Source organism: Aythya marila, assembly GCF_965140915.1.
Source record: "Aythya marila genome assembly, chromosome: 1".
Lineage (NCBI taxonomy): Eukaryota > Metazoa > Chordata > Aves > Anseriformes > Anatidae > Aythya > Aythya marila.
In genome coordinates this window covers 132,110,542-132,138,058 of record NC_139042.1, presented here as the reverse complement: position 1 = coordinate 132,138,058, position 27,517 = coordinate 132,110,542, and the positions used below count along the sequence as shown (strand labels likewise).

General features: G+C 42.1%; 1 protein-coding gene across 14 annotated transcripts in view; it reads right to left on the bottom strand.

The window, feature by feature from the left end:
- The window catches only part of PPFIBP1 (PPFIA binding protein 1), a 113,016-nt gene that overhangs the window by 59,114 nt on the left and 26,385 nt on the right, over positions 1-27,517 (bottom strand). Inside the window, exon 2 of one of the 14 annotated variants that reach the window (XM_082783153.1) lies at positions 23,231-23,324. The exons of 12 other annotated variants lie outside the window; for them this stretch is intronic. The gene's annotated coding sequence lies outside the window, so the exon portion shown is untranslated. Of the gene's footprint in view, positions 1-21,605; positions 21,676-23,230; positions 23,325-27,517 lie in introns of those variants that run through there. One more of the 14 variants, XM_082783152.1, reaches the window with a different exon arrangement.

The following is a 27,517-nucleotide window of genomic DNA, read 5'->3' as shown; positions in this document are numbered from 1 at the left end:
TTTTTCCTTTTACTTGCAGTGACTAAAGAAAACAAGAGTCAGAAATGAGTGAAAAGCCATCTTGAAGAAGTACACTGAAGTTCCTTAAGAAAATAAGGAATAGCTAATATTTCAGATGATTAGCAGTTTCAATTCCTTTCATTCACAAAAGCAAGAAGAAACAAAAAGGTAAATCCTTTTAACAAAGGTAGATCTATGACACGGCAGATGAACAAGAAACCACAGTACACAAAGAGACAGCGAGGCAGACATGAAATCCACCCCTGGCAGAATACCACTGAGAGCACACCTGGAAGGAAAGCACTGACAGTGCCCTGACAGACCATTTAAAATAAGTTTCCCCTTGCTTTTCAAGAAAATGAAGACTTACCTTCCTTATTCCTTCAGTGCATACACAACCAGTGCTAGCTGGGGCAGGGGGCTGTTCAGTTGTTTTTCTAAAGAAGCAGATCCCTCTTCTAGGGCTCACAGCTGAATACCTTGGTCATGCTGACAAGGATGAGCACTGCTTCAATGAGGCTATATTTACAATCCACCATTAAAAAACAAAAACAACAACAACAACAAAACCACAACAACATACAAATGCAGTTATCTCCACTATCAGTTGCAATCAATCTTGTTGCTGACACCTCTATTGCATCCCTGGCTGTTAGAGAGATGATGTTATTTGGTCTTACTTGTTTAATGTTCTCTCCTCTGGTCCTGACACACCGGCCTGGTTGCTAGGGCTATGCTGTTCACTTTTCAGTAGGTGGAGATTTTTTATTTTTATTTTTGAATAAACCCTCTGGCTACAGTGCTAGCAAAGATATATTCCAAATGATTTACAGAGGAAACAAAACACTGCCCTGCAAATAAATCCAAGGAAAGCTATAAAAACAAAGGGCTTTCGAGCCCTGTGAATAGGAACTGCAGTCTGCTGGATCCAAACAGAAAGCTGCCTGAATATGGATTTCAGAATCTGATATGTAATGAAGATGGCAGACCTTAAAAAAAAAAAAAAGTACTTTAACATTTTACATATGTAGGAAATTGTGTCCCCACCCAGGGGCTCCCTCTTTCTTAGATCAAACAACACACCCTGAGTCTTGTTTGACATCAAGACTCTGGGTCTTCAGGGACATCATATCCCTGATGTGATATGAGGCATCAGGGACAGCATATCCAAGCCCAGGATCCTCTAAAATTATTTTTTAAGGTTCGCTGAGCTGAGGAGAATCAGCTACATCCCAGGAGGTCCAAAAGCTGCAAGGACACAAATGCACTAATTGCAGCCCCTCCAGGGAAGGGTAAGGTCTGGCCTTTTCATCCCACTCACCCTCATCTGTGCACACACGCTCTGTAAACATTCAGCAGTTGGAAAGAAGGCATCAGCTACAGATTATTCTTATGAAATGATACAATAAAATGGATGACCAGAGTTTCACAGCTCTCCCAGTGCTACATAACAGTCTTTAAAGTCGGAAATTTTAATACGCTGAAATGGAGTATTTTGATTAGGATTTGTCTCTGACAGCTATAGAGAATAAAAAAGAACCCTGAGGAGGTGGCTATTCTCCTAGGAGTCTGCCACAAGAATGCAATAAAAAAGTCCACAAATTACAGCCATCTTTTACGGGGAGGGTGGGGGGAGGGGGAAGAAACAGTACCACAGCAGAACCAAGATCTCTAATTTCACTTTGCTGTAAAAATTAATGTCAATTAGTCTCACTCCTGCATCTAAGAGATGACTGTGCGAGAGGTCTGAAGCATCTTCTGGATTTGCCTCTCCTACTTTGCAACACAAAACCAATACAACCTTAGCAACTAATTTCTACAAGGTGAGGCTCTATTCCATGAAAAAAACTGTCATTTCACGCACATAATCACACTATTTGTGCTCTTACTTGCTGGGCAGAAAAGAAACACGAACACAGAGCAACTTATTTGCAAAAAACATTTCAATAATTAGTAAAAATTGCCTTAAATGAATTTGATCTAAATCTCTGGCATAATTTCTCATGGGATGTTTTGAATATATTCAACTACAGTGCAATCTGTCAGCAAATTAACACTTAATAATGAATATAATCAGCTAATTTACAATAGGGGTATTAACATTTCTGTTAAAAAGCAGACTTCGTTTTATATGTTCCAGGACCGAAAAAAAATTAAAAAGAAAATGGATCCTGTCAAATATGCTGCTCTGACATTTTACAAGATAAGAAGAGATGAAGTTTAAAAAGTAAAATAAGAAAACGCTGTACATATCTTATCAGGAACACTGTGGAGAAGAATCTTAACATGAGGCAGGCACAAGAAAGTAGTTATGTCCTAGATTCAGTCCAAAACATGTTCCAAGCTGTGTTACAACCTGTGCCCGGAGCAGGAATAACAGAAGACAACCACATCCCCTATGCTGTGTCAAACACACAAAATGACGAGAAGCTCTTGGAGACTGCAGATCATCTGCCAGGAGGCTGCTGGCATGGCTGCTGGCAGCAAACCCCATGGTCTCACCTGGGCACATGGCGTGAGAACACCTCCCCGGCAGCTCTTCCTGTGCCACCCAACTTCCCATCACATTCCTATCTCTTCACCCTGATTGCCCACAGCCTCCATTATGAATCACAAAAATCCATCCACACGCCACAGCTAGGTATGGCAGAGCAACTCTCAAATCGTCCCTCTCTGTGATAACCAAGCAGTCACTTTGCACTGTCCGAAGCAAGAAGGCCTGGTGAGAATGGACACGTGCCCCATGTTCCCATGGACATACAAGGAAACTGCTCCATTTCAGCAGGGCTACGAGAAGCCTCATCCCATCCCCAGAGCACTTCTGTGCTGTGCAGGTGACAGAGCAATGGTACAAGTTGCCCAGAGAGGTTATGTAGTCTCCTGTCTGGAAATCTTCCAAAGTCACCTGGACGTGGTCCTGGGCAACCTGCTCCGGATGACCTTGTTTGAGCAGGAGGTTGGGCCAGATGGCTTCTGGAGGGCCCTTCCAGCCTCAGCCCTTCTGTGATGTTGTGAAAGCAGAAATCTGGTGGGACTGTGCTCAGGACTCCACCAACCTGCAGGCTCAGCACCAGCCCAGAGCTCAACACTTGACAGGTAGTGGTGGCATCCCTTATGAAGCACAGGCACGTAGGAACTGACACAACGGATGGGACACAAGGTCTGTTGGCACCCAGCATCCCACCTATACTAGCACAAAGCACCAGCAGCCTCCAGATGAGAGGTAGGAACTCCGAAGCAGATGAGTGCCCACCATATCAGACCTTCTTCTGCTAAAGATTGGAAGCCAGAATACAGACTTGGGTGCAAGTCAAATGTCTGGCTTCAAGCACATCTACAAGATCTTTCTGAAATGGATAAAAGTAGCCTTTTTTTTTTTTTTTCCCATTACTGGCACAAAAAGGATATATTACAAATGTTATTATGAATTATAAATAACCCCAAAGTTGTCAGACTTATTTAAACAGGTAATATCTGTTTATTTTTATAAATTTCTTCTTGAATTTGCTAAACTCAATGACATCAAAGTGATGCTGTTCTCTAATTAAGCAGGAGTACCAAAAGGCAACAAATGACCCTGTTTCCTAACTCCAGATCTTCCCTTATTCCCTGAATTTCATTATTTCTTTATTATCCAACAGTCATTATTTATTTCCTTTAACTGATAAAAATTATTGGAAGCACACTAAGGCAGAAAGCCTATCCCACCGAATGTAAGATATGTCCTAAGATATAAGGTATCAAGCCATAGAAAAGGCTTTAAACTATTTTAATAGTATAAAGTACAAGAGTCCTTCCAAGATATAATTGTTTACACTTGGGAAAAACTTACCTGAAACCATGCAAGAACTTTAGTACCAACCAGTTTAGCCAAATATATTCTTCTGCACTTCGCCTTAAAATCCATAAAATACATTGGAAGTGGTGCAAAAGCTAAGCCTTGACAAGATAAGTATTCTTCAAATACTCTGTCAGAGACATATACACAGCAAACAGCTTATGTAAACACCCGAAGTCTAAGAGTCAAGGTTTATAGCTTATTCATATCCAATTACAAACCAAACTATTTAATTTGGTCTGCAGCACAGAAATCATTCTGGGTGCTTATCTCTGCCACCCTGTACTCTTTTAGCTCTTTTTTTTTTTGTTGCAATGGAAAGGAATATAGAAAGCACAGCATATGATGGGTTACTTCATTTCATGATGCACAAGTTAGCTCTGCGCTCTGCATGCCACAGCCCCAGTCCAGGCAGCAGCACCTTACCTGCAAAGATGCGTCATGCAAAGACCTGCCTGTAAACACTGCTTAGACTTGCTTTAACTATTTACACACAAGTAATCCAGGGTCAAATGGAGGCTTACAAAAAAAAAAAAAAAAAAAAAAAAGGAAAGAAAAAGTAGAGATAGATTCATTTTAGGCTGTTCATGTTTTACTAGTTAGCTGTTTAGTAAATCCTTTCCACTATTCATGGTAGAGAGTTTGACAAATCAGTATGTATTTTTCTCACATTTTGCTTGGGTCCACTGATTAGAAAATCAATTGAGATATTCATTCATCTCTCTGAGACTACTACTGTAAGCAAGTAAATGCCTCACATTCCCCATCAACACATTACTGACATGGCCACACAGGCTACGAAACAAAAGAGGCACTGTTGATCAAAAGTCCAAAAGGTAGTTCTTCAAAATACCTTAAGAACCTCCAAATCCACAGCACAAACCCATGTTTAGATCCAATTTCACAGCTCACACACCTCCTTCTTTTAATGGGCTGATTCCAAGGACCAAATTCACAAACTTCCAGATTTGACAGTGTTTGGCTCTACATTTTGGACCTTCAGGTTTAGGATTTGATTTCAGACCTTTCTATCTGCAGTTTCAGCATTGTCACTGCATAAAGAGAAAATACAGTGCACCAATCATTGAAAGCTCAGAAAATAAATATGTTTATCTATACTAGTATTTTCATATTCAACAGTTATCTGAGAAAAAAAAAAAAAACAGTAAAAAAGAAAAAAAATAAAACAAGCATCTTTTAATTCTACAGCATCAACGGTTACATGGGGAAAATTTTCACATAAATCCCAGCATTACATCTTCCTCCTCTGATTTTATTTTTTTTTAGTCTTCAGATTTATTTTTCAGGACAAATGTGTAATAGAAGAGAGAGATAACTGAAATATATGCTTTGTGTGTAAGCATAGGTTTTTTTTGTTTGTTTGTTTGTTTTTAAAGACTCGTGGTATCTAAGAACTTAGGTTAGCAGTGCAACCACACTGATTCATAAACAATCCCCTGATAGTGGGTGATTTGCCATCTCTCTCCTCTTGGCAATTTCAAAATAAGCAGTGTAAAGTTTGAGATGGTTGAAGACTATTTTTTTTTCTCTTGTAATAAGATGGAACAAAATTTTAGAGTGAACAGTATAGGGGGAAAAAAGTTAAAAATATGAAATGGAAGGCCAGTTTTCAGTCTGATTTTCTTTCATGCCTCAAAAACATGTGGACCTTGAATTTTCTTTTCTCCTACACTAAAGCCCTTTGCCAAGACCTCACAATGGAGCTTTGCCAATAGCTTTTCAGGTAGCACACTGAGGAATATGAGAGAGTCTGTGTCCAGACAACCTGCTTTAGGCAGCACATGACCTTAATCACTATTTAAAAAGAACCTTCTACTTTGGAGATCTCCTGAAGTATCAGACGAAGGAACTGTGTGTTTCAAAACAGATCTTGAATTTTGAATTAACTCTCAGCTTGCAAAAGGCATGCGCAGTTCACATGCTACATGCATATCCTAAAACTTGCATGTTTATTCACATCATTCAGAAAGCAAAGGCTCTCCTTTCTTCTGAGTGCCATGGTGATGAGTAGCAAACAAACAATGCCCCCCGTTCCCCAAACCCCCCACTCTAAAAACTATTATCACAGTGCAATTTTAAGGAGCCATATGCTGTCCTTAACCCTGCCTAATGCTTGTGTGGGGATAACGTGGACATGGGGTATGGGTGATACTGAAGGGTAGGACGGCTTTCACCAGCAAGGTGGAGGGAGGCAACAGGTTGTAACGAAGCCAGAGGTTTGACTTTTGCAGAAAGAGGGAACAAAAAAAAAAAAAAAACTGGTCCCAGCCCTACTGTCTTCCCTTTCTTCTGCAGCAGGAAGAGGAGGGAAACTGAGAAAAGGAGGTGGCAGAAGAAAGAGTGACTTGCTTCTGCTTCCTTCAGCAAGAGAAAAAGCCTTGGAGCTTTCTTCTTGATTCCATAGACAAACCCCTCTGCATATGCAGGAGGGAGAAATATCCCATCTGTCGCTGATGGCCCCACCAGCGAGATGAGCAGAACTTGCTGGCTTAACAGAGTAAAATTCAACTTACAAGATGGAGAAAAATCTTAGCAGTGAGAAACTTAGGACGTGATTGTATTGATGCATTTTTGATGCCCAACCAGGACAAATCTGTAGCTGATACAAACCCATCTAGACTTCTATAGGATGACAAGATTACTGATGGAGTAAACCTGCTATCTGCAAGAGCCAAGAACAAGGTACCTACGAAATTTGAGGGGGGGTTGCCCACAAGAGAATGTCGTTTGTCTGAATGTCAAGACAAGATGACAAGAGAATATCATTTGGCTGAATGTCATTTGTCAGCCTGATCATAGAAAATGGAGTTTAGGGGGACAAGTGACCTGTTCCAGGTGGGATCATTAAAACTCGAAAAGCATGGTTGCAAAAGCAAGGGAAACAGGAAACAACCATAACGTACGTACAAAAGGAAATGCAACAGTGATGGAAAAGCATCATTAACTCTGTGGGAAAATAATCCCCATGACATAACATGGTGGGGAAGCAACATACCAAACACCAATAAGGAAATGAGCAGATAGAGAACGTGAAGATGCTGTAATGGTAGAGCTGACATAGGCAGCTGTGTGCACTCTGTGATGATAAGTCAACAGGATGACGGCAGTACTATCAGCTTCCAGAGAAGCATGCCAGCTCTGTCCTACCTGGCTACCTTTCCTTTACTGCTCCATACTGTGTACAAGTGGAGAAGGGAGGCCATGCAGTACCCCCCAGCCCAGCAGCGAGCAACCTTCTTTCTGGTACAACAGCTCAGTTCAGAGTGTATTACCTTGAACCAGCTATTCTCACCTGCAAAAGTGTAATTTAAGAGAAAAATCCGCTACAAATGTGTTCTGAAAGGTCTTGCAAGCTTTACTGCTCAAATGCCAAGAGCCACCAGCACTTCCTGTTGTCTGGTTCAGCCATCGGTCTCTTGGAGGCAATGCAAGGAGTTGAAGGGGAGAGGGTGCAGACCAGAGGGAAAAACATCACACACGTCCAGCAAAGGAGCACAGCATGGAGTAAACAAGGTTGTGGGCTGTTCATATCGCCTCCTGAAGAATCTCAGATCATGAAATTCAAGGCTGTTTGCAGAGCTGACAAAACTAGAAAATTCAAGTGCAGAACCAGCAGCAGTAAGAGCCAATGCTGTCCTTTAGGCTGTCACTACTCTATTGAAGTAGGCAAAGTTATCAAAAATAAGTGGATGCACACATCACAAACTGTCATTGCTTATTTAACGCTGGTTTCAATAATCATTTGTTTTAGCAAAGGAGTTCGGCACGAGTTCTCTGACTGCCCTGAGGTGAGGAGACAGGCACACTGTCCTGACTGGTCTTACCAGGAAGTGCTTTGCTGCGAGGTGGACAATACACAGCAGCACAAGTCTTCGAGGATTCTCATCTGAAGGTTTTAAGAATTAATGTCTTCCTTGTGTGATTAAAAAAAAAGTGTATGAGACCAAGTTCACTTGCTACAGATCACCTGCTAAGTATGAAACAACTCTTTTTTGACTGTATAGAACAATGAAAAATGCCTGTTTTATTAGACAGAGCAATACACTGCTTTATTACTGACCTTACTAAGGTAGGCTTAGTAGTCTGCCTTTAGTAGACACAGCTATAAAATGCTTAAACATAGAACAAGATAACTTTTAAGAGCAGTACAGGCCAGTTCACAATCCAATCACAGAAGCCCAGTGATGATATACCCATAAACCACCTGGTTCAGATCCCCAGAGCAGTCCAAGTTGTCTCAGCAAACCACATAAGCAGCACACAGGTTAGCACATGCATCACCCCGTGCTGCCCCAGCCAGCAGTGCCATGATCCATGTCAGCGAGTCTGAAGCAAACCTAGGTGTGGTTAAATTATACAATAACAGCGCAGGAATAGTCACGTGCCACTCTCCATCATCACATACCTGCAGTGTGTTTGTGCCAGTCTACAACTGTGATATGCCAGTCAGGTTCACAGACTGTTGGAAAGCCTGTTCTACCACAAATCTTGCAATATCTAATTTCTCCCTAAACTCAAGATCTTACAGAGAAGTAATTCCACCAGGACCGTAGTTCTGATTAAGAAAAGGGAAAAAACAAACAAAACACATTTGAACCTCATGGTTGCTGAAGGAAGTTTGATGTGATCCGAGAATCTGAGAACACCCAGAGTCTGAACACACAAAGCCCCACATTTGAAATGCAATATCATAAAGCATGGAAGGATATCATAAGGCATGGAAGGGATGTGGACAGGGGAAACCTGGATCACCTGTTTTCTTAAAATCTGCAATACTAAAAAAATAGCTTAGGCAGCTTAACTGTTTCCTTTCTCCCATCCTTCCCTCAACCTACAGATACAATTAAAATAAAACTTGAAAAATAATACAAGTAATTTAAAGCTACTTTAAATAAAATCTGTTTTTATAACATAAGACCACCAAAAGGAACTACACAATTGTTTCACAGCTGTATTGGTAAAAAGTGGTTCTTAGGAAACTTCATGTTTTTCTAACTTTCTGAAGCCTCATTGTAACAGAAGATAACAAGGACAGAACAATGCATCCAGTATTTAAAGTTCTGCTTAGCCATGATTTATACACATCTAGTTACCTCCTCACACACCCTTGAGCTCTGGGAACTGCTAGTATAATTCCTGCAATTAAAATGCTGATGCCAGAATCTGTTTGCCAAAAGGAAAAACCACCACCCTCTGCTCCAGCACAACTGGGCATGTTTTTACAGGAGTGAAGTAAAAATCACAGCTCAAGATGTGAACTCTCCCAGAGTTCAAGACACTTATTAGAAATGTGTAATCCACCATCAAACAGGAGTGGCACAAGCACACCCCATCATCTTCCACAGACCACCATGCCCATACCCTAGCAGAGCAACCCATGCAAATCAGAAATTTGGGAAGCTTTATTTGGCTGTATCCAGTTATCTCTTCTGGACATTGGGGTAACAATATTGAACAAGTCTCACACCATAGCAACATCATGCTTTGGTTTCCCTGTCAGACTCTGTATTAACTTCTGAGTGATGGTTATCAGCAACATAGATGAACGTAGGACTGCTAGTCTGCCATGATGTAAAGTCAAAAGTAGTACATAATAATTCAATGGATGCTGACTGGCAACACTCAAAATATTTTGGACAAATTAATCAGTCCTGATATTTCCATACAAATGTTCCCCTGAAAGCCTATTCTCAGGATAAAACTTCAAAATCCTTGAGGGATCAGATATGTTTTTAATGTTACATTTCTTTGAAGTATTTTCCCTTTGTATTTCAATGACACTTCAAAGTTTTCCTACTTACATACAAATCAAATTGAACATCTCCTCCTAAAAGAAGGAGACAATAAAAGTGTTTCGCATTTTCCCAACCTTTGGGTGGGGGGTATGACTCAGTCTAACAGAAAAGCATATACTAACCATATGAAGATTCTCCCTATACCAGCTGCCCAACAAGGGTTTCTTCAGGTATCAAAGGTCAAATAGAACCACAGTACAGCCCCAGTCCATCCTGTCGCCGAAGATCCTGGTCCAAGGGAGCAGGTTTAACCTGCAGAATGCAAATAGTCTTGCTGACATCAATAGAGTGTTTGTAATCAATGGTAGTGCCCAGACCACAAAGGCCAGTGGAGGGAAGAAGCCGTTTATGGGAAAAACAGAGGTCCATTATGAAGTTTAACAGATGTGAGCTGATCATCTCAACAATTTTCTTTATAGACATGGGGAAGAACTCAACAGGACTCCCAAAACACTGCCGAATTTCTCAGTGAATGGGGAAGAGGGTGGCTGGGAAGACAACAAAATATAACCAGATTTTCGTGCCTCAGCCAAGAACCTCACTGGACCAGCTGAAAAAAAGAAGGTTCTAGAAGTTGTCCTCATTATCTATTACCAGGTCAAAACAAAACAACATCAGAAGCAAACAAATAACATCACTTTCTCAATATTGCCATGACCCAGGGCAGCTCCGCATCAGGAGTGTCCTGAGCTGCTCACAAAAAAAAAAAAAAAAAAAAAAAAAGCTCTGCTGCTATCCTCACCCCTCCAGCAGCACTACAAAAGTGTTGTTTTACAAAAGTACTACTTCCTGCAGCAATTGCCCTCCTCACAGCATGAAACTCTGCCACTTCAGTAGGTGGATTCATTCATGTCAAGGTTTTGCTTAACTATAATTACCATGATATTTTACTTAATACACGTTCAGGCTTTGTTGGTAAATTCTGTTACTTTGGCAAATGAATTTCAATGCACGTGCTCACAATTGCTATACTACAGTTCTGAAGGACTAAAATACCCTAGAAATATAGTGTTACTGAAAAAAATATGCTATTATTACCAAGTTTTGAACATGAAGTCTAAAAAGGAAGACCACAGAAAGCTCTAACTTGAATGTTACAACAAAGACTATTCTGGTACAAATGCCTAAGGTCAGCCACTGCAGCTGTGCACTCAAGTTTGCAAAAGTTGTTTGCTCCTCCAATTCACTGTACAATTTACCTGCTTTATCCAAGGAAACAGTCTCACTCAGTCAATTGAAGATATATACCATGTACAAATAAGCTGCAAGTTCAACAGTAAGCCCTGCTGAAATTGGTGGAAATCCACGTAAGTACAAGGAACGCTTGAAAATTATGTATCTAAGTGCAAGATCACTGCTGTTAAAGCTTTTACAAATATAGTTTCATTATATTATTTTCCATTGAGAAATCATTCTCCCTATTGGAACATGCCTTGCCTTAAAAAATAGTGAAGATAGGAAACTAAAAAAAAAAAAAGGGTTTTCTTCTGATCTTCTGAGCATAAGACATATTGCAATACAATCAGAGTAGAAAATACAGCAACAACATGAAATGTGTTGCCTTCAACACAAGTTTATAGAAACGCCAAAGTAGTGCCCTCCAAAGCGGGACAATAATACGTTCTGCACAACTATTCCTGCTGTTATTTGCCTTACCCACCAAACTATCTTTGGATCTCCCAGCTTTTCCAATGCCATTTTCACACTAAATTTAAAAGTCTTTGACAGAAGCCCAAACTCCCTGATGTTGGGAAGTGAGAGAGGGAAAACATCCAGAAGAACTCCCAATTCAGTGAAAATAGATTAAAACAAATGCATTGCTCACATTGCAGAAAGCTGTGGTCTCATTTTTAATCAACTGTTGATAAATTTTTGGAAGAGAGTTCAGCTGGCCATATGTTTAACAATGAAAAATGGCAATCAGCACTCCAGTTTATTTAAATTCTAGTTCAACATACAATGTCAAACTGAACAGTGTCAGAGGTATATTCATCAAAAGAAAAAAACCTGGCCTGAATCAGGTGTCTCAACAAGGTAATTACCAGAACTTTGGAAGTGGAGGTATCTGAACCATGCAGCTGGCCTCTCAGATTTTCTTTTTGCCCTTTGTTAAAATTTTTGACAGTTCTGAATAGCAAGCTTTTGTTTCCTGTAAACATCTCACAGATCATAAATGCATTCAGGCCTTTAATAATATTTTAATAAAATATAAGTTCTTGCTCTTCTACTTGACTTGCAGGCAAAGGAATCTGCCTTTTTAAGGAGATAATCCTAAGTAGCTTCTGAGAAATGCCACAAATACTGATTTGCCATTTCTGTGTTCTGTTTTTTGTTGTTGTTGTTTTTGTTTGTTTTTCCCACAATATTCTATTTAAATTGTGTTTGAAAATAAAGTCCAGTGCTACACAACATGAAGTTTTATCAAGGGATACACTGTTTTACAGATCGTAAGATCTGAAGTAGTAATGCCAGCTAATTGAAAACCTCTAAATAAATAGGGTTTTAATTACCTACATTGCACTACTGTGCCTAAAGAAAGACTTAGGGAAATAACGTGAACAAGACATCTGCTTAAATGCCATTCCATTTTCCTCAGCTAAGGATTAGCTATCAATGAAGTAAATGCCAATATTCAGCCACATTTCTGACACATTTGTGCCCATTTTGAAGCTTCTGCAAACCTATTTAAACATTACTCAAGAAAGAGTTTCTTATGGTTTATAAAAAAAAAAAAAACAACTCTGTTTAAGGAGAAGGAGCCTGTGGACTGTGATGCCAGCTTTGCATATCAAGGCTTTCCCAGTGCTACAGTCCAAGCACAAAATTTCCAGTTTAGGGGGAGATGACAATTGAACGTCTGCACAACAATCTGGCAACAACATCAAAAAAATACAGTATTTTCCTAATTCCAGCTGTCTAGCTCAGGAGAGATAACTTTGCTGAAGACAGGCATAAAGATTAAGTAAATTGGGTATTAAATCACAAAAAACACCTTAGCTAGACCACATTTACCCTGAAGGGCTTAGACTAAAAGTTGCCCACCTGAGCTGGGAGTCCTGTCACTTTGCCTTTACTGCTATTTCAATGGGTTGGCCCATCCAAGGAAAGCATTTGATCATCTGCCTGTGCAATCAACCCTTAGCAAGTCATTATGGTGGAGATGACTCCAGGGGATCTTCTCAGCAGCAGGGAGAAAGACGGTGCTGCACGTAGAAATAGCATCTGGGAATCTCCACACTGCTACCAAGGCCATGCTTAGCGTAGATGTGTACTCGACCTGTGGCTGAGCAATGGGTATCTTATGCGTAATCAATACTCTGCCTGTCTGCAGATCTCAAGCAACTCATCTTCCAATCATTTAGCACAGTGGAGGGAGAGGAGAATCAAGTGTTATTTTCTACTAACACTAAAAACTAACATATGGCTTTCATGAAGCATGACAACACCAAGTCACAATTTAAAAAAAGAGAAACACACCCAGCATGCATATGTGCCAGAACACATACGGCACCACAAGGACATCTCTGGTGTCTGTGTACCTTGCAGGTTTCTTGTCCAAGGACTGTGGCCCAGCCTGGTGCTTCTCTGCTTGTAAGACCTGATGAGATCCCAAGAAGTTGGTGTGGCTACCAACCAGCCACCCGGCACCATTCAGCACTCCAAAGAGCTGTATGCAATATTTAGCGACAGCAACAGGACTGCACGGTGTTCCTCTCCTACTGTAACACAAGCAAGGCTCCGAACTTGTTCTAGGTAAGAGACAAGATAGTAATTCAGCCATGTCTCATGGTGTGGATCATGGCATTCACTTCAGCTGTCATAATACACCGTAAATTACACACAACTGAACACTTAATAATGCAAACCTCAGAACTGTCTACTTATTTTGCAGTAGCAGAAATTAACAGACGTTGACAACTTATCACATACTAGGAACATTAAAAGAGACAGCCATGTCCATTACTACTGCTTGTCATGTATGTACATGGTTTCTTGCCATCATTACTGTCTACATTAATGGTTTCTCCTGATGCAGCAGTGTTGGTAGGCTTATCTTTCCCATCCTCCCAACAGGCAGTTATTCCAGTTACTCAGAGCAGTGCTACCCCTACCTTTAATGACAGAGGATTATTACTATCTGACAAACACCCCACTCAACAGGGAAGCATAATCTTAACACCAGACCCTGGCAGCCCAAAAACTCTGTGGCACCAGACATCTGACCCAGATGAGCACTCACAGGGACCATCCAGAGCACACGATACCATGTTCTCACTGCTCTGTGCACATTGCTGCTTCTACTGCTCTGCCCAGAGTGCTGCGGCACAGCTTGGAGCCTGGCAGAGCTCTTACAAATACCAACACAGCTGCACACAGTCCCTACATGAAGAGCCCATTATTTACACCATGTGGGCCATGCAGATGAAACAGGCTAAGATGAGCCCAAGATACAGAAAACGCAAATGAGGGCAAGGCTAGATCATCTACTCATAGGATGCAAACATATTAACTTCTGAATATTACTAAATCTGCAAGAAAAGCAGTAAACAGTACTAAACTGTTGTACTTAGAGGGATCAGAAGCAGAAGGAGAAAAGGAAAGACAGCGATAACAGAAATCCATGCCAAGGTTTTGCACAGAAAAGCACAAAACCCACAAAGAGGCTCCTATGAAAACTTGGAAGCTGGCAAGTACAGACCACCTTTGCACCATTGCAAGACTTGGGTCTAAAACGCTGACAGTCAACAAGGCCATCCCCCACATAGCCAGAGATGTGGCAGAGGGTGACATCCTCCACCTGAAACATTTTCATCCCCTACTGTGAGCCTGGAACAGATACAAAGGGCACCAGAGCAGCCATTAGTTAGTTTTTCATTTTTCCCACAATGCTGCAGCACCTGATGGGATGCATAAGGCTATTTTCTATCTTCATGTGGACAGGAGGTGATTGATAACTGCCCAGATGGATGACCACCAAGGCTGCTTCATCACTGTCATTGCCTGGTGGACCTCAGGCAGCACAACACCCAGGATGTTGCATCAAGTCTCAACATCAAGTCTTGCTTAGCAGCAAGCCTGGCACGCAAAACAGCCAAAACACCCCTGGCACCAAGCATCGTGAGCACAGCCAGGAGTGGCTGCCCAGTCCCAGAGCAGAATTCAACTTACAAAATATTTTGAGCAGCTCCTTATCAGCTAAGTGGCTCTATAACAGCTTGGCATTTCACAATGTTTACAGTATGGTCCCCCTGTATTGACAACCTAGCTGAACCACAGCTTGGAACAGAGACAAATCTCTCTGGCAGCACAGGATCCTTTCAGCAAGACCCACAAAGACTGAGACCAGCAAGTTGCATAAACCCACATTTGACAGTAAGCATGCTCCTAATAAGAAGTCAGTGGTACTGGGTACATGCTTAACACTGGGTGCCTGTTTGACCAACTGGCCAAAACAGGACCTCTAAGTAAAGATCTTGCTAGCTCTGTACAACCTGTGGGTGCTTCAGTAACATCTGCAATCTGTTAATAAGGTCCATGGTGAAATACCAGCTCTTCTCACCTTGACTCACTTTAGTCCACGAGCCACCAGCTATGACCTCTGCCACAAAGTGAACAGGACCAAGCCCCCATAAGCATCCAGGTCACTGTGGCTACAACCCTTCTTCCTTCTCCATTTAAAAGGACTATCAGAACACAGCCACCAAGGCATGTGTGTTGGTACTCAAGGGAAACAAGTTAAAAACTCAAATCTGCCACAAAGACGCACTCACTTTCATCAAAACCAATCTTGCTTCAGATTACTCTGGTTAAGTGTGACACCATGACTATACTGAAAAGCAACTACTTTATCAGGATATTTCTAGGTAAGATTTACTTAAGGTTACACAGAACTGCTGTTATCACTTACCTTGAGTCCATATAGAAAATTCAACAAAAATTAATCAGTGATTCAGAGCTGCCAAATGCATGAGAAAAGAAAACATTATTTGGTAAAAGTCCCAGCATCTTGATAACCCCCTCCAGGTATAGGACTGGTGGCTTGGTTAAGTGATGAAGATGTTTCACGTGTTTGAGCCTCTTGGATGATGCTCACCTGCAGAGTAAGGATAATTCTCCTCACAAAATGCATGTTGTGTCCTCACCAGTGCTGCACTTGTAGGGCTCCGAGGAACAATTCCTTCTCCCTGAAACCAGGGGCTTTGTGGTGGGGGATAAGCCTGAGTTTCTATTGCTTTATATACCTCAAATCAGCATGCACTGACCTACTGGGGGAAGGGGATGTAGGGTGAAGGGAAGAAAAAAGCATGTTTCCCAACCTAACCCTTCTTTATACTCCCCAGTACAGGTATACCAGAGGTGAGACAGAGGAGAATCAGGCCTTCAGAGAAGAGAAAAATACGACAATTGTTGTGCTACCCTAATGAAACAGACTGAATTCTCTGTCTCTTACCATTCATTACATGGAATGCTAGATGATTCGATTGAATTTGAACTCCCCTCATGAGGCACAGTTATTTGCTCTCCTGCTTGCAGTAATTTAGATCTGTTTATGTCCTATTTTTGGTATCTAAATTAAGAGTATTGCTCATAACCAGATTATATGGCATTTATTCTGAAGAGTAAGAGATACTGTTACAGCTAAAAATTCAATACAAACACCCTGTGGATGTAAGCCATGACATTTATATGCTAGATTAATACGTACTAAGAGGAATTTCTGATGTAGGGCACATGACCCTCCCTGCATTTCAAAGGTAATTATTTTAATACCATGATTTCAAAGTGTGATGAGTCCTGGAAAATGCTTGCAGACAGACAGCTTTACCCAAAAAGCTCTCATGTCCTGAAAAAAACAATTTCAGGTGAATCTCTGGTTTTCAGATAAGAGAACATCTGGCATTTTGTTTGGTTCAAATAAGCATGCATGTGCTGGCAGGAAGATAAGCAGACCTGAGACAAACATCAATTTTATGCCATATGGATCTGAACCTCCCTTAAACAAGTTGAGAGGGCTCAGGGATATTCAACACATTAGCTCCTGCTTAGGCCCATCTCTCCTTTTAACCAGTGTGACCCACATTGTCACTACTGCCATTGTCACTGGTGAGACATGCCATCAGTGGAGCATGTCCTTCCTGAGGTCCTGTCTTAACTTATGTCTATTCTTCACTTGTCACAAAACCTCTTGCCAAACAAACCCAAGTCCCAGAGTCACATTAGTGTAGAAATCCCACTCCAAGTAAAACTGTAAGAATGAAGAGTCAAAAAGTTGAGCTATAAGGCAAGGCTTGCCTGTGAGGGTGTGGGGATATGGGCAGCTGGAGAGGCAAGTTTAACACAGAAGTTGCAATTTTAAGCTCTTAACAGTTAAGAAATATCCTGTGTTCACTTACGTTATTTCACAACCTAATTTCTTGGCTATGCAAGTAGCGCAAGGACTGACAGTAATCAAGTTCACCGTGGGGAACCACGGCTCAGGTACCCACTGCCTTCCATTTCCCAATGACCACAATTTTAACCCTCCTTCAAGTCACCTTCTGGCTGCCATCTTCCACTGCTTCTTTCCTTCTGCTCAACCTGACGACCCCTCACTCACTTCCTTTTTCCATGCTTTGTTCCTATTCCATTGCATGCCAATGATATTTGTGATTTGTAATCACAACCCATGATATCTGACAGTTTCTCCTTTCTCTTTACTGCTTGGGAACCGCTGGGAGGAAACACGAACGGAAAAAAAAAAAAAACAAACACACAGAAACAAACCACTCCTCAGTTCTAATGCTTGGCACAACTGCAAACTGCAGCCTCAAGCAGGAGACTGGCAGGAAAAGTCCTCTTCATCTCTTGCATTGGATCTTGGAGTGATAGTGCCCCAAAGAGCAGCCGACGCAAAGGGCCATGTGAGCATCGAGCTCCCATGGCTCTGCTGAGCTGAAGGAAACACAATTCTCTTCTCACAGCTGAGAAGTTACCTGGGTTTTGGTGAATTTTCATTGCAGATGGAAAAAGAGAAGGAGGGAGCATCTGGATAGTCAAGTAGCTCCCTCCCTCTTTTAATTTCAAATACCTAATCAGAGATACTAAGGTATTGCCAAAAAATTCTTTGGTAAGGATTATCAGCAAGACCCAAGCAAAAAAAAAAAAAAAAAAGGAAAAAAGCCATCTCACAAACAAAACGGCTCAAGGAAAACACGCAACTCCCCACACACTAAGCTGCTGATGGTTCTTCTGAGCAACTGAAATCCAAGTCTAGCGAGAGAAGTTGTCAGATAACAAAGAGAAGACGTGAAGACAACAACGCAAGCACACACACTGCAAGTAAAGAGTGAGTGAAAGCCTGCATACCAGCTGCTCTGCTACAAAGTTCAGGTCCCAGCTCAACCCTGAGGGCTCTCCAAGCCCACCGAGGGAGAAATATCCAGATTCAGGATAAGCCACATTCAGTTCCTGAAAAAGGTCAGATGACAAGTTATCAGGAATTTGGGCATCATGTGAAACACTGGATGAAAGCAGAGCCCTGTGAGCATGCTGTGGCACAGGACAGCTCTGCTCAGTGCTGGAAGGGAGCATGTACAAGTGAGGTGCCAGCAAGAAGTAAGTACAGGCTAGATCCAAAGCTGTCACATTCCCAGATGACCAGCCCCATGATGTCTTTAGGAGAAGTGCTACAAGCACACTCCGACACAGATTTGATTGTAGAAGATCAAAACAAGACTACATCCTCTCTCCCAGCAAAGGCAAAGAAAAAAAAAAATACTGTCTATGATACCTGGGTGCTGCTGTCTGTCGTTGCAGATCTCATCTAAGGCATCGGGATACCTGTTCCACTCATCCAAAACAGAAAACTAAATATATGCTTGCAGTTGAATCTTGAGTCCCTAAAAAGGCTTGGCAGTTTTGCATTCCCAGATAGAGCGCATGGCTGAAGACAGCTGCATTCCCCACCGCCTTTACTAGCAGGGCATACCCAGAATAAAGTTGCTTGAAGTCAGTCATGCAAGACTTTCATCAGAAAGTTTATCAAACAAGACATCTGAAACCAGTCTGAAGGCAGACAGGGAACATCTGAAACCTGTGAAGGAGCAGCCAAGAAATTTTCCAAAGAAAGATAAAATTCTTCACATGGTTTCCATTCCTCTGCATCAAGCTGCTTTTCAACAAGCAGATTATCTGTCCTCCCCAAAGGGGCTAAACTGTTCCACTGCTGACCAGAACTTCAAAACATCTTTTCTAGATTTCATTAAAAAAAATCAAAATTCAGAGGGGGAGGAGTTTTAACTGAATTCATCAATATTGTGACAATGACATGCAGGACTGCTCCATAACATCCCGGATACCACCCTGAGCCAACAATTTTCACTTGAGCCCACAAGGGGAAAACAAAAATCCCAGCATGGCACGTGGCGGGTGAGGCAAGGATTATTTTCTGTACTTGCTGTGCAATAACACAATCCCCTTCTAGGATGCTTCACTTTTCCCATCCCAGCCTCAGCTGGCAAACAAGAGGAAAAAATACTTTCAAATACTACAGAAAAGGTTTCCACTTCTCCTGGGTTGAGGGGGCACAGGAGGGCAGGAACAGAGAGAGATTGCCCATCCAGCAGCAAACAACCTCTTCCCTCTACAGCAGCCATGGCAGTTCACACGCCACTTCAGCTTCATAAACTTCAGACATCTCCAACCACACACTGCAATGCAACAGCCACATTGGTCAAACAACGTATTTAAAAAAAAAAAAAAAAAAAAAAAAAAAAGGAACAAAAAATGCACCACCACCAACTGCTGCACTTAACTCAGTAGTTAACAAGGTTAGGCAAGATGATTACAGATAAACATCTCTCCCTTTCCCTTTGTTGTTATTTCTCTCTCTCTCTTTTTTTTTTTTTTTTAATTTCAACAAGAAAGGTGTGGTGCTACTCTAGTATAAGTCAGGGAGCTGGTACTCTCTCTGATTTTGTTTCTCCTCTCACAGCCTAAGGGCACTTGAATTCTTGCTCATATTCCCCATCTGTAAAATGAGGCAAATAATGATTATATACTGCTACACAATGTTAAAGAAATTATTTAATTCATAACTGTATAGTTCTTTGAAGGCAGAAACAAAGTACCAAGTATTATTACCATGATGAAATGAGATATTTTCTCCCCCAAGGTACTGATGGAAAGAAAAAAAGCCATGCAAACAGCCAGCCATATTCCTAATGAGATGCAATACTCAGAAAGTGGGACATCTTAAAACAGATTGGACAATCTTCTTTCAGCTCAGAAGGATTGTTCTCAATACACAAACCACACAGGATTATAAATTCACATAAAGAAACATCATTTGACCAAGTTTCTACAGACAAAATAAGCATGCCTAAATAAACAGGGAAAATATACATACTCAGTCTTGAAGAGAGCAGAAAGAATTTCTCAGAGAAGTAAAGAAATGAAATTACATTTGAAAGCTTTGTGGGGGATGAATTTATATTTTCTGAATATAAAGCAACCGTCAGGACTGGGAAAGTCAAATACATAAAAAGGAGCAGGTTGGGTGAGGCAGGGATAGGCCCTGTGCAACAGAGAGGTCATGTGCAAGATAAACAGGGCAGTATGCTAGTTATTTATGAATAAATACAACTCCCTTTCTTGCTGTAGAGATATTTATGTATATTAAATAGCTGCCAGCAGTACTGTGAGTAAACATAATGTTAAGTTACTTTAACATTACCCAAACCACATCGCGTAAAATGACAGAGTAAAGGCACGAAAACACGAACTGCCTTCTGTAAGCAGCAGTATTTCCTCCTGGAAGAAATGGACAGGGAAAAAAATAAAAAATACTGCCTCCTTTACACATCACACTCCTTCCCCATTCCCTCCGGCCTGAGGTTCATTTTTCATATGAAAGGCTTATGAGGGCAGGGGCATCATTCTCTCAAGCAAAATGTTAACTCAAAAATAAATGAAGAGATTCATGGGCTTAACCCATACTGAACCTAGCAGCAAAAAGATGGCCTTCCTTCATCAGCATATCCACGTCCTTTCATGCCCTGGTACTGCTTGGATAACACAGTGGATTTGGGAAAGGGGACACTTTTCCTACAAACAGGGACTTTATCTTGCACTGCACCCTTTGTTATGCAGCGGTCTTGGGTAATGTGAAGGCAGCATCCCTGCCCTCCATGCCCTGTGGCTGCAGCAGTCCCAGTTGTGCCATGTCCGATGCCTAACCCATTCCCTGGCCCCGATGGACCTCTGCACACTACATCTCACTTTTGGACATGTAGACAATATGCTGCCACCCCAGGCAGACTGACTCAGAGCAGCTCCAGGAACTGGCAGAGCAAGGAGGTACCCAAAAACCTGCAGAGAATGCGCAAGGAAAGAGCAGCAGCCGCATGGGAATAGTATCTTCATGGCACCACACCAAAGCAGCTCTGCCTGCTAAGACTTAGTGAAAAGCATTTATCTTTTCCAGATTATTTATACATTCTGCCATACTAAGGGCTACATAAAGGCCATCAGTACCATGTTTAACATGAATGTGTGCTTGGGAATAACAGGATGGGAATGCGTGACACTGAAACCTCACCCAAAACACATTGGTGCATGGATGAGCAGAGACATCAGGGGCTGAATGTGGGGCAGTGCAGTGGGAAACCCCTTGTTCATCTGCCCCGTTTGGAGCAGCAGGCAGCAGCCTGTAGCACAGCCTGTCATTCCTGCCAGGGCCAAGTCAGAAGGATTTTGGAATGTCATATTAGGAGAGGCTTTTTTTTTATTTATTTGGTGGTGAAAGCAAATAACAGCAGGAGAAATCTGTTCCAGCTTTTCAGACAGACTGCTGAGAGAAATGGGTCTAGCTCAAGCAGGAAGCCTCCAAGCAGAAGAAACACACCAGTACTCGAGCTGCAGGAATGGAGAAAGGAGGATCAAGAGCACTTTAGATGGATACAGACACATACCTCTTCCCAGAGCAACAGCACAAGTGACAGGGAGGATAAAAGATTTAGGTCCCAATAGTTCTGGCTACTCCTAGGGAAAGGAAACCAGCACAGCATCTGAGAAGTAAGGATGCAGCAATGTCCAGCAAAGGCAAGACATTCACATGGTGATGCCAGCAGACTGAAAATCTCCAAACACACATCCAGCAGAATGAGGCAGCCAGCCAATGTCAGGCTTTTAATGATGTTTTTACAGCCATGACCCATTCAAATCCAGCTGGAGCACCAGGACAGCTGGAGTACAATGCTAGTAAGTCTGATAAGCAGCAATAAAATTAAAGAAATGTGACCAGGATAGGAGGACAATAGGCGATAACTGCTCCTGGAGCCATCACATCATTGATTAAACGCCTGGGAAATAAAAGCTTTTGGTGCTGGATTTTAGGGTTCCTGGAAACAGGGTGCAATATCCACTTCTTTCCAGGTCTCATGCAAGACTCCAGGCAGCTTGTGGATCCAAGAGAGCTCACATGCAGTGATCTAGTGTGGGAAAGGTCAGAGACCCAGGAAGAGGGAAAATACCTCAAATGAGATGACAGTCCCCACACGCTGCAGGCAACTGAAGGGTAGCAAGCCAAGGTGAAGGATGCTGTATGCTAGTGGACATTGGTCTTCGCAAGCAGACGTACAGGGTGTGATTTACAGCAATGGCACCAGTCAAAAGGAGAGGCCCAGCCACCAGCTGGGACCTCAGAGGCAGTGGTACAGGGTGAGCGCAGCCCAGCCATGGAGTGCATAGCTGAAGTGTGGATGCAGCAACTCAACCTAGTTCTCTCAGAGCTGGAATTTAGGAGCCTCAAACCCTTTAGGTTGCTAGATCGCACTGGAATATCCAAAGCAAAGTAGATAGGGGATAACTATCCCCAAAACAAGACTGCCAGCTCTGACATGCACTAGGCTACTTGGATCAAATCAGTCTAGACTGAATGCAAAATGCCACACCTTCAAGTCTACTAAACTAGGCCATTTCCAAGAGCTAATGCAACAGATAGTCTATTCTGTCAAATGTGTTTTCACATAAACTTGCCACAGTAATCTGAAAGCCCTGGGCAGTTTCTCTGCACATTGCCATAGACCTGCCGAGTCAGATTAACTGCACATGCACAGCACAGCCACGTCACACAGGCATGACAAGCACAGCAGGCCCCCTACTGAAGCCCTGGCACTGCTTGTTGAGCCCATGGTATACAGCAAGAATGACTCCAGCGGTCATTTCAGTTTTATTTCTTGGATAACCAAAATATACTTTACTACCTTGCCATGGTCCATGTTAAAACTTGAAAGCCACTATCTTTAAATTGTGGAAAGCCTCCCTGGACCTAAACAGCAGTTCAGACTGTGTAAGTCATGACTACCCTTTAAAAGATACCAAATAAACGAATATTTACACAAGCAGAAGTAGCATGACATTTATCTACAACTCCTGCTGGAAGCTGTAATGCAGCATCATTTTAATATCATTTGAAATAAAAGCCTATAGGAGCTGTTGTGTAAGTTCTCAAAAAACAAACAAACAAACAAACGAACAGCAGATACATAGATGTTAGAGATATCTATAGTGAGGAGTGAGCCATTAGGTTAGTCACCCAGGCAAGGTTACGTATCCAGGTGAGCAGACTTAATGTTGATCTCCCCTGTCATTCTAGAGCCAGTAACACTGATCCATATAAACTTCTGACACTGAAAAGAGAAAAATAAAGAATTTAATTAATTGCTACAGAGTCTGAGGAGACTTAACAGTGATATCTTACAAAAATTGATGATAAAGTGACATAGGACACAGGAAGCACAGTGGATGACATACATAGCAGCATTTAAAAAAAACAGTACCAAGAAATTAAAGGATGACAACTGATGTAAAAATGGGAAATGAGCTTGTTTATTCCTAGTAATACCCAGCAACATCCTCTCTTGGTTTTTGTACATTAAATAGTTGGTCTCTGCCTGCCCCCCCCCCACTTCCCCCGCTGATCACACCTGTATAACACAAAGCAAAGGTGAATGACAACTTGCAAAGACTTCCTTCTCACTACTGCAACCTCTAAAAATCCCAAGAGTTGGATGTCCAGAGATCTGAGTGCACAGAAAAGCCAGAGGAAGTCAGCGCAGCACAGAGTACCAAACGAACCCCACAGCTTCTTCCCACCATCGCAAAGGATGCACACACCTAAAGCTATTTTGTATGGGAAGCTTGACAAAATTGTTCTGGGAGAAGGTTCTGCATAAATTTCTAATGTGAAATGCAAAGGGAACTTTGGGAAATAAAACTCTAGACCAATAACAAAACAGTTATAGACCAATAACAAAACTAGTTCCAAACCTAGGCAATTACACAAGCTCCCATTAAAAGAGACATAAAAATCTAACTTAAATATGAGAGCTCAGATAAATACCGATGGTAGAAGGACCAAAACAGCCAGGAGCACTGCTGTAAATGTACCATGCATCATTCAGTAGCAAAGTCAGTAACTCTTCTAGTTATAACTGGTGCATCCCACCTGGGATACTGCCCTGGCATGCTGAGATACTGCTCTCGGCACAGAAATCATGCCAAGAGCAAGAACGGGTATTGCCAAGTTGGCAGAAGTTCAGGAAAAGCGAGCAACGTGATCAGAATGCAAACACTAAGCTCAAAAAAAAAAAAAAAAAAAAAAAGGCTAAAAAGTCAGACTAACTAGCTGACTTGGGGCAACAAAGACCAACTGCAAATATCCAGAAGGTGTGAACGAAACAGGGAGAATTCAGCCCAAATATGTATGGGACACGGGCACAAAAAAAGATACAATTTCAGGTCTAAATGCCAAACGGTAGAATAAGCAGTCTCAGGGCACACAAATGACTGGGTGTTCATTGCTTCTTGGAGCAGTTTTTTTAAACTAGATTAGACAAAAGCACCAGGAACAAAATTTACACAGGACATAAAGGACAGGGACATCTAAGTCTGTGCAAGCGGACCATCACAGGACCGGGGCTTCAGACTATTGTAACAAAATAATTATGTCCTGTGCAACACAGGAAAAAAAAAACACAAAAACCAACCAAACAAACAAAAAAACATCTGTCAGAGGGAAAAAGAGACAAAAAGAGGTAAGCAGGGAAATAAAAATATTTGAGGTTTCTATAAAGGGTACTGCAGTATGTCACGTATAAAACTACAAAGCCAGGGAAAAAAGTTAGTTAACAGTGTTATTGTAGGTCTGCCTAAAGTAATACCATGGGTTGAAATGGAAAACCTATCATTAGACGGAGCTTCTCCTCTCCATTCCAAATATTCAGCTCCAGCTAAGCCACGCAAGGCTCACAAATGGATGGGATCTTTGAGATTCCTCGGCTGTGAGGACCCCAAAAGCAGCATTCAGGCAGAGGGGAAAGATCCTGTCTTCTGCAGCGCAAAGGGCTTTCCAACACAGAGCAGTCCTGGCTGCTTCTTGGCACGAAGCTCCCATGCAGTCCTGCTAGAGCTGCCTGTGGCAGGGATTAACAAGCCCCACTTTGAGGCAGGGCAAGTCATGCTGCCCTGAGTGCAGACCCTGGGTTGCTTTGCTCTTTCCCACCTGGAGCACTGGCAGTGCTTGCTTCAAGACTCAAGCAGCTAATCCCAAGTCTCCTTACCATGACTATTTTGGTAAATCAAAGATGTTCTTTGTTACTGTGGTTGGACAGAAAGTTTTAGTCATTTCCTTCTCAACAGAGTCAAGAGTTGCACAAACCCAGCCCACACCCCTAGCAAGCAGCACGGTCACTCACTAATGGGAACAGGAAAACCTTGCATGGAAAATGGTCTATACAATCTATTTTTCCTTTCTTCCTTCCCTCCTCAAGTTTCATTCACCCCTTGCTCTTCCTGGCTGCAGAGGGCGCAGAGATCCAGGGGGCTTTACCTTGCAACCTGCATCACCATCATCCCGGGAAGGCTGTAGTCCAGGGACACTGAGTGAAAAACGGGACTTCTGGGAAAAGGGAGGAGTTTCTCTGGCTTAAATTATCACCCAAGAAACCCCAAGAGAGAATAGCTACTCTGATACCACGTGTAATAAACACATGCCCTACAGCCCAACCAGAGGACATGTGGGCAGACTTGTCTGTGTGACAAGCTCTTCAGCCTTAACAGCAAGATCTCAGCTCTCCACAGACACTGAGTTCAATGTAAGTTCAGTTTCAGTACCAAAGAACAACCTCCCAGAAAACTACTTTCATAATCAAGAGGCAATTTTTAGGAACGATCATTTAATACCTGCAGGACCATGCAAAACAGGTGAAATAGAAGGTTTTCTTGCTTTATTGCAGAGACCAATGTAAAAGACAATTGCCCTGGAGGAACCTTTCTAATATTGCCAGGAAGCAACGGTATTGCAAGACAAATGTAAATAAAGGTAAAACATGAGAGGTGCAAGATGCTTATTTTTTTTGTTGTTGTTATTTTCAGACTGTAATCTCTTAATCAGGAAGAAAACATAAATCCTAAACCTACAATCTCTAATGTTCAACAGTAATATTTTACCTTGCTTATCAAAGGTTTCCTGCATTAGCCGTCCATTTCTTTTTCAAATTAAGGAAGCAGAACTGCATGCAATTACATACTGGGTGGATTTAAAAGGGACACGATCCCGTGTCTACTATCTGAAATATTCATATGTTGCGCTGTATTTAGGGCCTTGGCTTAACAGAAAAGCAGCAGCACTGTCTCTTTTCTTTGTACCTATTAGAAGCTTCAGGAATATTTTTGGAGGAATGCAGTCAAGCGTACTGCAAGCAAATAATCTGATTTACATATGTTCTTTACCAGATAAAAATAAAGATCAGCTTTGCCTAATCAGTTCTGATCAAGGAAAGAAGGGTTTTGAGTTACAAGATCTGAAAGATCCCCTCCTATCTACTAAAAATGCCTCTGTAATATAGGACCCAAGTAATCATAGCACAATTCAAATCACTCTTCCTTCCCACACACTCACTTCACATCTGCGTGTTTGTGTTTAAATTAAAAAGCTACTATGACATTCTTCCTATCTTCCTACATTTTAAAGAAAACCGGGTGACATCTTCTTCAGGCAACTGAACTCAAAGCAGCTTGCATTTAAACATCTCCCACCGCCCTCTCAGGTTCCAAAGCTCTTGATGAGCTAAGCTTCCTACACACACGTGCCTGAATTGAATACAAGGGCCAGCCTTGCTCAAGCCAACAAGGCTTTGTGATTGCTGACCACTTGGACCACTTACACCTTGAGGATGCAGTGAGGCTGATGAAGCAGGTCATTATCCAGGCTATGGACAGGGATCTTTCAGCATCAACAAATCAGACAGAAGCCAGGGACCTGGGCATAATAGGCGTGACTGCTCAGGATAGCATCAGCCAGGCAGCAAAACTCAGCCTGCAGCAGGGGACAGCGTAAGACATGGTGGCCAAAGTTTCACAGACAAGAAACGTTTCCTGAAGTCCGTTTGGAATATTCAAACAAGCCTTTCTGCCCTGTGATGGGAGAAGACACTGCCTGTAATATACTGTGCTCACAGTTTGAAGCAGCATGGTTGCTTCTCCAGGAAACATCTGACAACAGCCAACGCTTCCCCAGCTGTAAACAGCTCTGCCAACATCCTGACCTCTTATCCCTCCAGAAGGGGTTGAGAAAGTTTCTGGTGTCTCAAAGTCATATTGCTTGGACCTCTTCGGAGAGCCAGCCGTTTCTGCACAAGCCTGCCAGGAGAAGAGGTGGCAAGCAGAAGGCTCCTCTGCTAAGAAGCAGCCTCCTTGGTCCATCCTTTGTCTCCCCCACACATACACACCTTCGAGCAACAAAACTCGATCAAGTGTTTCTTCAAGTCTCCCAGGAGAGCCTGACCATCCAGCTGTGGCTGGGACATCTTTCCGAAAGCCT